The 11,565-nt window shown below is 49.3% G+C and overlaps 1 protein-coding gene across 1 annotated transcript in view; it reads left to right on the plus strand.

Annotated features, from left to right (window-relative positions):
- RAB40B (RAB40B, member RAS oncogene family) overlaps nt 1-297 on the plus strand; it is a 49,653-nt gene extending 49,356 nt beyond the window's left edge. Inside the window, exon 9 of the transcript XR_005779469.1 lies at nt 288-297. The gene's annotated coding sequence lies outside the window, so the exon portion shown is untranslated. The remainder of the gene's footprint in view (nt 1-287) is intronic.
- Nucleotides 298-11,565: the final 11,268 nt, after the last annotated feature.

Below are 11,565 nucleotides of genomic sequence, written 5' to 3' on the forward strand. Positions count from 1 at the left end.
TAGAGGCCATGGGATCCATGTCCTCAATGATCTCTCAGACCATATCCCAGGCATTATCTGCCCATACTCCTGGCCCCTCTAATCTAATGCCTGCACTCACTAGCCCGCAGCCTACCATTGAACCTCCTGCCCAGGAGACTTTGACTGGTGTGATCCAAGCCACCCATGATAGCGCGCTTAGATCGCGCAAAAGAGCCTTACCGCGCCAGGCAGAAAGGGCGCGAACGTGGAAATGTGCTAGAGCACAAACTTATGACATAGATTCTGATATTGAATCGGACATGGAGGCTTATGCGGAGGCAAGTGACCACTCTGATGGAGTGTTAGAGATGGAACCTCAGTTTCCAAGCACCTCAGGCCCTAGGCCTTCCACATCTGAGTCCGTGGGCGCATCCACCTCTGCCCCTAACACGGCGTCTACCCTGGTGGATCCTTCTGGCAACCCACTATTTGACCCCGATTCCCTCCACCACCCTAGGTCGGCGGAGTGGTTGCCGGTAGCTCATGTGAGCGATTATTTGGAGCATTGGGTGCGTCGTCCTCTCAGCAAAGAGGCGCGCAGCAAGCTCCGTGCAGAATGCCCCAGACCATTGATCCCTAACAAGGTCTGTGAGACCCCATCTGTGGATCAGAAGATGACTCAGTTTTTAACTAAAACCGGCTGGAATCCCCGTAAAGGTCTGGATTCCGCCATAAAGAGTTGTCAGGACAAGCTCCTTGACATTTTTGGCCCCCTCGCCAAAATCTTTGAAATGGCCGAATCGGCCAAAGTGGACGGCTCTCCGATAGATCCGGAGGAGCTTACTGGCTGGATACAGAGAGCCATTTGTATTGCGGGCAGCACCAATTCCTCCCTGTCCATTGAAAGGCGTAAAGCCATCCTTTTTAAAATTGACCCAAAATTGGCCAACTTGGCACTTACTGAGACAGGGAAGGATGCTCAGGGTCAACTGTTCGGGGATTCCTTCATTAAGGACCTCAGCAGGTACGTTGGAGCGTTTACCGCATTGGACAAGGCCCAGTCCTCCATGAAAAGGGTATTTCAGGGACGGGTCTCCACTAGGGCCGGCAGTAGTAGGGGCCGTCTGTCCGGCCGTTCCAGTTATCATGCCCGCAGCTCGGGCAGAGGCTCCTTCAACCAGAGGCCTCCTTTCCAGGACCAAAGAAATGCCCCCTCGTTCTTCCCGGCCAGAGGCGGCCAATGGCGTTCCAGATCGGTTAGAGGAAATCCGAACTACAGAAAATCTTTCGGTAAGTCTTTCCCCAGTGGGGACTTCTTTCACTCCTTGTGTAGGGGGCAGACTCCGTCTATGTTCCCACGTTTGGTCCAGCATCACATCAGATCCATGGGTGCTGAACACTGTGCAGGGGTTCCACATAGAACTTACGAGTTCGCCAGATCTCGTCCCTTCTCCCCCTCCCCTGGCACTACCGGACAGGGAGCTAGTGGACGTAGAACTTTTTTCCCTCTTGCACAAGGATGCGATAGAAAGGGCTCCTCCTACCCAAAGGGGCGTTCTCAGCCACATTTTTCTAGTTCAGAAAAAAGGGGGACAATTTCGTCCGGTCATAAATCTCCGGGCACTGAACTCTGTGGTGCGCTACCGCCACTTCAAGATGGAGGGGATTCACCTCCTTCGGGACTTGCTGATTCCGGGGGACTGGATGGTGAAGCTGGATCTCAAGGATGCCTATCTGACGGTCCCGATTGCCTCCTCCTCCAGGGATCTTCTGCGCTTCCTGTGGAAGGGCGAAGTGTGGCGCTTCACTTGCCTACCGTTCGGCCTTTCCTCAGCGCCTTGGTGCTTCACCAAGTTACTGCGCCCGGTCATGGCCTGGCTTCGGAGCCGTGGGGTTCGTCTTGTCATTTACCTGGACGACATCCTCATTATGCACCAATGTCAGTCGTCTCTGCTGCAACACCTCCAGTGGACCTCGGATCTTCTGACGGGTCTGGGTTTTCTACTCAATCTCGAGAAATCCTGCCTCACACCGGCTCGACGTATGGAGTTTCTGGGCTTCACGGTGGACTCTGTTGCGGAATCTCTCAGCCTCCCTGCAGAGAAATTGCGGACGATACGCAAGGAGTTGAGACATGCTCTCTCAACTCCCTCTCTATCCCTACGCCACCTGGCTCGCATCATTGGGTTACTTGCCTCCTCTATCCAGGCAGTCTTTCCCGCTCCGCTCCATTATCGGGCTTTACAGCGCCTGAAGATCGCCCACCTCCGTGCCGGGGCCTCGTTTGCAGACACTGTGATTCTGGATCAAGAAGCTCAGGAGGAACTTCGTTGGTGGTTGAGCAATTTGGAAGCCTGGAACGGCAGAGCAATCTTCGGATTCCAACCGGAATTCACGGTAGAGTCGGACGCGAGTCTCCAAGGATGGGGTGCCCACTGCGAGGGTATCTCCACTGGGGGTCGATGGTCGGAGTCAGAGACCCATCTGCACATCAACGCTCTGGAACTTCTAGCGGGTTCGTTTGCCATCAGGAGTTTCACCAAGGGCATAGCTCATGCATGCATCCGTCTACGCATGGACAATGTGTCGGCGGTCCGATACGTCAATCACCTAGGCGGCACTCAATCGGCCACCTTAGCCCGACTGGCGAAGGAGTTCTGGTCCTATTGTCTGTCCAGGGACATCATGATTCAAGCGGAGTACCTGCCGGGTCTTCACAACTACAAAGCGGATCGGAGTTCCCGATGCTTCACGGACGGCAGCGACTGGAGGCTGAATCCGGAAATGTTCTCCACAATCTCGGACATCTGGGGTCCTTGCTCCATAGACCTTTTTGCTTCCCGGCTCAATACTCACCTGTCCAGGTTCTTCAGCTGGCGGCCGGACCCGGAGGCAGAAGCGGTGGATGCGTTTTTACAGGACTGGTCCTCAGCCCTACATTACGCGTTTCCACCGTTTGCCATGATTCCGAGGATGTTGCTACAGACTCGGCGTCAGAGTGCGGAACTGGTGGTGGTGATTCCCTTCTGGGGATCTCAAGCCTGGTACCCGATCCTCTTAGAACTCCTGGTCGACGTACCTCTCCTACTCCCGACGCGGACGGATCTCCTCCAGGACCCTCTGGGTGCCCCACATCCCCTGCTGGTCGAAGGCTCCCTTCAACTTCTTGCGTGCCGAATTTCAGGACTCCAGGAGAGGTCGAGGGAATTTCGGAGGCAACTAGACGCCTCCTGGACAACGCTTGGGCTCCCGGCACCCGAAAATCTTACCGGGCAGCTTGGGGATCTTGGGTTGGCTGGTGCATGGAACGGGACCTGGATCCCGTTTCGGCATCTGTAACCCATTTGTTGCAATTCCTGACTTCTCTCTTTGAGGCAGGGAAAGCTTATCGGACCATCAATTTGTTCCGTTCTGCGATTTCCTCGACTCATCAGGGATTTGATGGTGTTCCGGCTGGTCAACACCCTTTAGTGTCTCGACTTTTACGTGGCTCACGCTTGGCTCGGCCTCCTCGGCCACGTTTCACCACTACGTGGGATGTTTCCCTGGTCCTTTCGTTCCTCTCTTCCTGGCCCGACAACGCGGCCCTTTCCCTCCGTCAACTGTCAGCCAAGTTGCTGACCCTTTTTTGCCTGATTTCCTGTAAGAGGATCTCTGATGTCAGGGCTCTGGATCATGATGCTAGATCCTTTACTCCCGAGGGTGTTACTTTTAACATCACGCGGCGCACCAAGACCAATATTCGGTCTGTGTCCTATCCCAGTTTTCCGTCTTCCCCGGCACTCTGTCCTGTAGCTTGTCTACGGGAATATGAGTTGCGCACTCGTGCTCACCGGTCTGCGGACGTTCCGCAGCTTTTCCTCTCTATTCGCCATCCCTTTGGTCCGGTTACCAGTCCCACTTTGGCGCGTTGGATGAAGTGGGTCATGTCCCTTTCAGGGATTGATACGACGATCTTTACCGCTCATTCGGCCAGGGGCGCGGCTGCTACTGCCCTGGCTGTTTCGGGGGCTCGTTTGGAGGACATTCTACGTCTGGCTGACTGGTCTAGGGCCACGACGTTCACAGAGTTTTATTTCCGTCCGACCCCTCATGTGTTTTCTGCTATTATTGAGCAGCTTTGAACTTGCAATACGAAGCCTCCGTGTCTTGATGTAAAACTTAATGATTTTCCTATTTCATGACGTAAAGTCATAGTTTTATTAAAGACACGGAGGCGAGTATTGCCCGCCCTAGGTTTCTCTGGCCCACCCTATTATTATTTCAATGTTATGGTATTATTATTGACTATTACACTGTTTCGGTGATTATTTATGACATTTTACCGTCAAGATTGATTATGGTTCTGTTAAGCGACCTTTTTAATGTACGACCGTTATAGGGTCGAGATTGCACATTTGTACCCAGGTGTTTACACTGGCTATATTATTTGTTTTGTTTCAGGTTGAAAGATCCTTGGCGGATGGCATTCCGCGTTGTTCCAGGTTTCCTGAGATGTTAGCCATGTTGGCTTGAGTTCTTCAGTCGGATGAAAAGAATGGTCGGTGTCGGAACCAGTTCCAGTTCGGTTCGTTTTTCGGTTATGGTTTGGCGGTTGGTGTCGTGGATTCAAAGAAAGAGGAAGATATAAAGAGGACACTGCTTATTATAGGATCTGTTTGGGGAGGATCCTTTATTGTTTTGATTATGTTAATTTCTCCTTTGCTGCTATTGGTGGAAGTAAAGAAGGAGTAAGCAATACTCGCCTCCGTGTCTTTAATAAAACTATGACTTTACGTCATGAAATAGGAAAATCATTAAGTTACATCCTGTATTATACCCCAGAGCTGCACTCACTATTCTGCTGGTGCAGTCACTGTGTACATACATTACTTATCCTGTACTGATCCTGAGTTACATCCTGTATTATACTCCAGAGCTGCAGTCACTATTCTGCTGGTGCAGTCACTGTGTACATACATTACTTATCCTATACTTATCCTGAATTACATCCTGTATTATACTCCAGAGCTGCACTCACTATTCTGCTGGTGCAGTCACTATGTACATACATTACTTATCCTGTACTGATCCTGAGTTACATCCTGTATTATACTCCAGAGCTGCACTCACTATTCTGCTGGTGCAGTCACTGTGTACATACATTACTTATCCTGTACTGATCCTGAGTTACATCCTGTATTATACTCCAGAGCTGTGCTCACTATTCTGCTGGTGCAGTCACTGTGTACATACATTACTTATCCTGTACTGATCCTCAGTTACATCCTGTTTTATACTCCAGAGCTGCACTCACTATTCTGCTGGTGCAGTCACTATGTACATACATTACTTATCCTGTACTGATCCTGAGTTACATCCTGTATTATACTCCAGAGCTGCACTCACTATTCTGCGGGTGTAGTCACTGTGTACACACATTACTTATCCTGTACTGATCCTGAGTTACATCCTGTATTATACCCCAGAGCTGCACTCACTATTCTGCTGGTGCAGTCACTGTGTACATACATTACTTATCCTGTACTGATCCTGAGTTACATCCTGTATTATACCCCAGAGCTGCACTCACTATTCTGCTGGTGCAGTCACTGTGTACATACATTACTTATCCTATACTTATCCTTAATTACATCCTGTATTATACTCCAGAGCTGCACTCACTATTCTGCTGGTGCAGTCACTGTGTACATACATTACTTATCCTGTACTGATCCTGAGTTACATCCTGTATTATACTAAAGAGCTGTGCTCACTATTCTGCTGGTGCAGTCACTGTGTACATACATTACTTATCCTGTACTGATCCTGAGTTACATCCTGTATTATACTCCAGAGCTGCACTCACTATTCTGCTGGTGCAGTCACTGTTTACATACATTACTTATCCTATACTTATCCTGAATTACATCCTGTATTATGCTCCAGAGCTGCACTCACTATTCTGCTGGTGCAGTCACTGTGTACATACATTACTTATCCTGTACTGATCCTGAGTTACATCCTGTATTATACCCCAGAGCTGCACTCACTATTCTGCTGGTGCAGTCACTGTGTACATACATTACTTATCCTGTACTGATCCTGAGTTACATCCTGTATTATACTCCAGAGCTGTGCTCACTATTCTGCTGGTGCAGTCACTGTGTACATACATTACTTATCCTGTACTGATCCTGAGTTACATCCTGTATTATACTCCAGAGCTGCAGTCACTATTCTGCTGGTGCAGTCACTGTGTACATACATTACTTATCCTATACTTATCCTGAATTACATCCTGTATTATACTCCAGAGCTGCACTCACTATTCTGCTGGTGCAGTCACTATGTACATACATTACTTATCCTGTACTGATCCTGAGTTACATCCTGTATTATACTCCAGAGCTGCACTCACTATTCTGCTGGTGCAGTCACTGTGTACATACATTACTTATCCTGTACTGATCCTGAGTTACATCCTGTATTATACTCCAGAGCTGTGCTCACTATTCTGCTGGTGCAGTCACTGTGTACATACATTACTTATCCTGTACTGATCCTCAGTTACATCCTGTTTTATACTCCAGAGCTGCACTCACTATTCTGCTGGTGCAGTCACTATGTACATACATTACTTATCCTGTACTGATCCTGAGTTACATCCTGTATTATACTCCAGAGCTGCACTCACTATTCTGCGGGTGTAGTCACTGTGTACACACATTACTTATCCTGTACTGATCCTGAGTTACATCCTGTATTATACTCCAGAGCTGCACTCACTATTCTGCTGGTGCAGTCACTGTGTACATACATTACTTATCCTGTACTGATCCTCAGTTACATCCTGTTTTATACTCCAGAGCTGCACTCACTATTCTGCTGGTGCAGTCACTATGTACATACATTACTTATCCTGTACTGATCCTGAGTTACATCCTGTATTATACTCCAGAGCTGCACTCACTATTCTGCTGGTGCAGTCACTGTGTACATACATTACTTAATCTGTACTGATCCTGAGTTACATCCTGTATTATACTCCAGAGCTGCACTCACTATTCTGCTGGTGCAGTCACTGTGTACATACATTACTTATCCTGTACTGATCCTCAGTTACATCCTGTATTATACTCCAGAGCTGCACTCACTATTCTGCGGGTGTAGTCACTGTGTACATACATTACTTATCCTGTACTGATCCTGATTTACATCCTGTATTATACTCCAGAGCTGCACTCACTATTCTGCTGGTGCAGTCACTGTGTACACACATTACTTATCCTGTAATGATCCTGAGTTACATCCTGTATTATACTCCAGAGCTGCACTCACTATTCTGCTGGTGCAGTCACTGTGTACATACATTACTTATCCTGTACTGATCCTGATTTACATCCTGTATTATACTCCAGAGCTGCACTCACTATTCTGCTGGTGCAGTCACTGTGTACACACATTACTTATCCTGTAATGATCCTGAGTTACATCCTGTATTATACTCCAGAGCTGCACTCACTATTCTGCTGGTGCAGTCACTGTGTACATACATTACTTATCCTGTACTGATCCTGAGTTTTACAGCAAGACACGGAGGCTCCTATTGCTATCTCTTCCTTTACTGTCCACCAATAGTAGCAAAGAAATTTACATAAAGAACAATGTAACCATAGTAACCATCGTCCCTCCCCAGACAGCCCCTATAACAGGCAGCTCCTCCTCTGGGTCTTCCTCTTTCTTTGGACATCTGACACCATCACCGGAACACCAACTGGAACCGTAACTGGAAATCGGAATCTGGAAGCGAACATCACAGCTCCAGCCGAACCAAAGCCAACGTGGCTAACACTCCTGGAGAAAAAACAGAAGGACGTAGATCCCTGAAGTCAGCGGAACATCAGCCTGAACCGAAAATAAATAATATGGTCAGTGTGAAAACCAGGCGGAAAAACTCACAAAGTCAGACAGCCGTTAATCGGTAATGAACCGTAAGACCATAAATTAAAATACAATATTATTAAATATACACAATAAACTTCCACTAATTAAATAAATAAATAAATGGGTGGGAAGAAAAAACCAGGGTGGGCAATACTCGCCTCCGTGTCTTTAATAAAACCATGACTTTACGTCATAGATTAGGAAAATCATTACGTTTTACAGCAATACACGAAGGCTCATATTGCAAGTTCAAAGCTGATCAATAAGAGACGAGAACACATGAGGAGGAGGACGAAAATAAAATTCTCTAATCGTCGTGACTCTAGACCAGTCGGCCAAACGCAAGATGTCCTCCAAACGAGCCCCTGATATCGCCAGGAAAGTGGCTGTCGCGCCTCTGGCCGAATGCGCAGTAAAGACAGAGGTATCTACTCCAGAAAGGGACATGATCCACTTCATCCATCGCACTAGAGTTGGGCTGGAGACCGGACCAAAAGGATGACGATTGGAGAGATAAAGTTGCGGAACCTCAGAAGACCGGTGAGCCCTCGTCTGAGATTCATATTCCTTCAAACAGGCCACTGGACAAAGCACCGGCGTAGACGGAAAACAGAGATAAGAATGCGACCTGATGTTAGTCTTAGTGCGTCGGGAGATGTTGAACGTTACCCCCTCAGGAGTAAAAGACCTGGCGTCATGATCAAGGGCCCTCACATCAGAAACTCTCTTACAGGAGATGAGGCAAAAGAGCGTCAATAATTTAGCCGACAGTTGACGGAGGGAGAGATCCAGATTATCCAGCCAAGAGGAGAGAAAGGAGAGGATCAAAGAGACATCCCGCGTTGTTGGGAAGCGTGGTCGGGGGGGGGTCGAGCCAAACGAGAGCCACGCAACAAACGAGAAACAGAAGGATGCAGTCCCGCAGGGACACCGTCGAATCCCTGATGAGTAGAGGAAATAGCCGAGCGGAAGAGGTTGATAGTCCTATAGACCCTCCCCGCTTTAAAAAGGGAAGTAAGGAACTGTAAGAGTTGAGTCACAGGTGCCGAAATGGGATCCAGGTCCCGTTCCAAGCACCAGCTAACCCAAGTTCCCTAGGCTGCCCGATAAGATTTTCTGGTGCCGGGAGCCCAAGCGTTGTCCAGGAGGCGTCTAGTTGCATCCGAAATACCTTCGACTTCTCCGGGCGTCCTGAGATTCGGCACGCCAGCAACTGAAGCGAGCCGTCGATCAGCAGAGGATGGTGTATGCCTTGAGGTCCGTGGAGAAGATTCGTCTGACACGGAAGGAGTAGAGGCACATCCACTAGAAGTTCCATGAGGATCGGGTACCAGGCTTGAGTCCCCCAAAAGGGGGCCACCACCACCAATTCCACCTCCTGACGACGAGTCTGCAACAGCATCCTCGGAATCATAGCAAAAGGTGGAAACGCATAATGCAGAGCAGCCGACCAGTCCTGAAGGAATGCATCCACCGCCTCCGCGTCCGGACGCCAGCTAAAGAACCGGGGGAGTTGAGCATTGAGTCGTGAAGCAAAGAGATCTATGGCAAAAGGACCCCAGACGTCCAACATTGTAGAAAACATATTAGAAATACGGAACTGAGGATGCCTTATTGTATTTAGGTTAATATATAACTTTTATTTAGGTCATATAAAATAAATGAGACAGTATGGTGTATAAATCTACACTATTAGAAGATAGGGGGCGCTATGGGTCTATATCAGCAAATGAGGCTAGTCTGCCTGTTATAGTAGAGGAGGGTGGTAACCTGGGGAGGAGCCTATTAGTCCGGACCCTAACTCACCCTGTATACTCACCCTACTTGGCCTGGTCTAATAGGTGTCAAAACCTCAGTGGCTGTAGTCGGGGCACTCGTCCTAACAAGGACGACCCCCAGCCTCAGGAACCTCGGGCCTGTGCTGTAAACCCTATTCTCTTACCTCCCTAGAAGTTGTTGATGGTACCTTTATCCTACGCGTTTCACCGGGTGTAGACTCGGCTCGTCAGGGATATTGGTGGACAGAGCACCGGATGCAGTGGCTGTGCGTCTGTAGTCTTCTTCTGGCAGTGGCAATCATTGATACTCCCGCGTCTCCTTTTGAACGCGTAGCTCCTCCCACATGGTGCGTCACTCATCACGTGTCTCTTCAGACGGAGACACCATGCCGAGATACCGCCCCAAGCTGAGTACGGGCTCGCTGTGCTCCGTCACTACCCGGAAGTGACATGTGTTGTGGGAGTGGTTAGTTGCTATGGGGATCTAACTCCGCGTCCCCGGCTAACTTTCAGTGCAGCAAGTTTCTATTGATGATCGCTGTTTAGCGATCCTAGTGCCGTCTGGGTCAGAGGACAGCTAATGGGTGGTTTTAAATGTATCAGTTAGTGGACCGGAGACGACGCTCAATCACCCCGTCCTGTTCCGGACCACAGTGAGAGCGTGCAGGTCCAGTCCACTTCTAAGTTATAGCAGCAGTATCATTGCACTAAGATACAGCTTTTGGTAAGAAGATAGCAAGTATATATATACATATATATAGTAGTGTCTACATGTGTATATCGCACACATATACCTATACATGACCAGCGTCTGTTGCCTATACGTACAGAAGGGTTTGCACCATAGACCAGTGTGTATCATTGTAGAAAACAACTCCGGTGCCAGTCTCCAATCGCTGCCGTCTGCGAAGTATCGGAAGCTCCAATCCGCCCAGTAGTTGTGTAAGCCCGGAAGGTATTCCGCTTGTACCATGATGTCCCTGGAAAGGCAGTAGGACCAGAACTCCTTTGCCAGGCGTGTCAAAGTTGCCGAATGGGTTCCACCCAACCGGTTGACATAGCGGACTGCCGAAACGTTGTCCATGCGCAAACTGATGCAGGCATGGGGGCGACTCCGTTGGTAAAGCTCCGAATGGCAAATGACCCCGCCAGAAGTTCCGGCGCGTTGATGTGGAGGTGGACTTCATCTTTCAACCACCGACCTCCTGTGGAAATTCCGTCGTAGTGGGCCTCCCAGCCCTGGAGGCTCGCGTCCGACTCCACGGTGAATTCCGGTTGAAAACCGAAAATCGCTTTGCTGTTCCATGCCTCCAGGTTGTCGATCCACCAACGAAGTTCCTCCCGTGCCTCCGTATCCAGGACCACTGTGTCCGCAAACGTGGCACCGGACCGAAGGTGTGCAATCTTCAGCCGCTGGAGGGCGCGATAATAGAGAGGGGCTAGGAACAGCACCTAATCGAGGAGGCCAACAGGCCGATGATGCGGGCCAGGTGACGCAGGGATAGGCATGCAGCCGATAGAGCGTGTCTCAGCTCTTTGCGGATCGAGCGCAATTTCTCTGCCGGAAGGCTGAGGGATTCCGAGATCGAATCCACCGTAAAACCTAGGAACTCCATATGTTGTGATGGGGTGAGGCAAGATTTCTCCAAGTTCAGGAGAAACCCGAGACCCGTCAGGAGATCCGAAGTCCAGCGAAGATGCTCCAACAGGACCAACCGAGATTGATGCAAGATGAGGATGTCATCCAGATATACAACGAGAAGGACTCCTCAGCCAGGACATGACCGGGCGCAACAGTTTGGTGAAACACCAAGGCGCCAAGGACAGGCCGAACAGGAGATAGGTGAATCGCCAGATCTCGCCTCTCCACCTGAAACAGAGAAGATCCCTGGACGGCACG

The sequence above is a fragment of the Bufo bufo genome, chromosome 6, assembly GCF_905171765.1.
Source record: "Bufo bufo chromosome 6, aBufBuf1.1, whole genome shotgun sequence".
Lineage (NCBI taxonomy): Eukaryota > Metazoa > Chordata > Amphibia > Anura > Bufonidae > Bufo > Bufo bufo.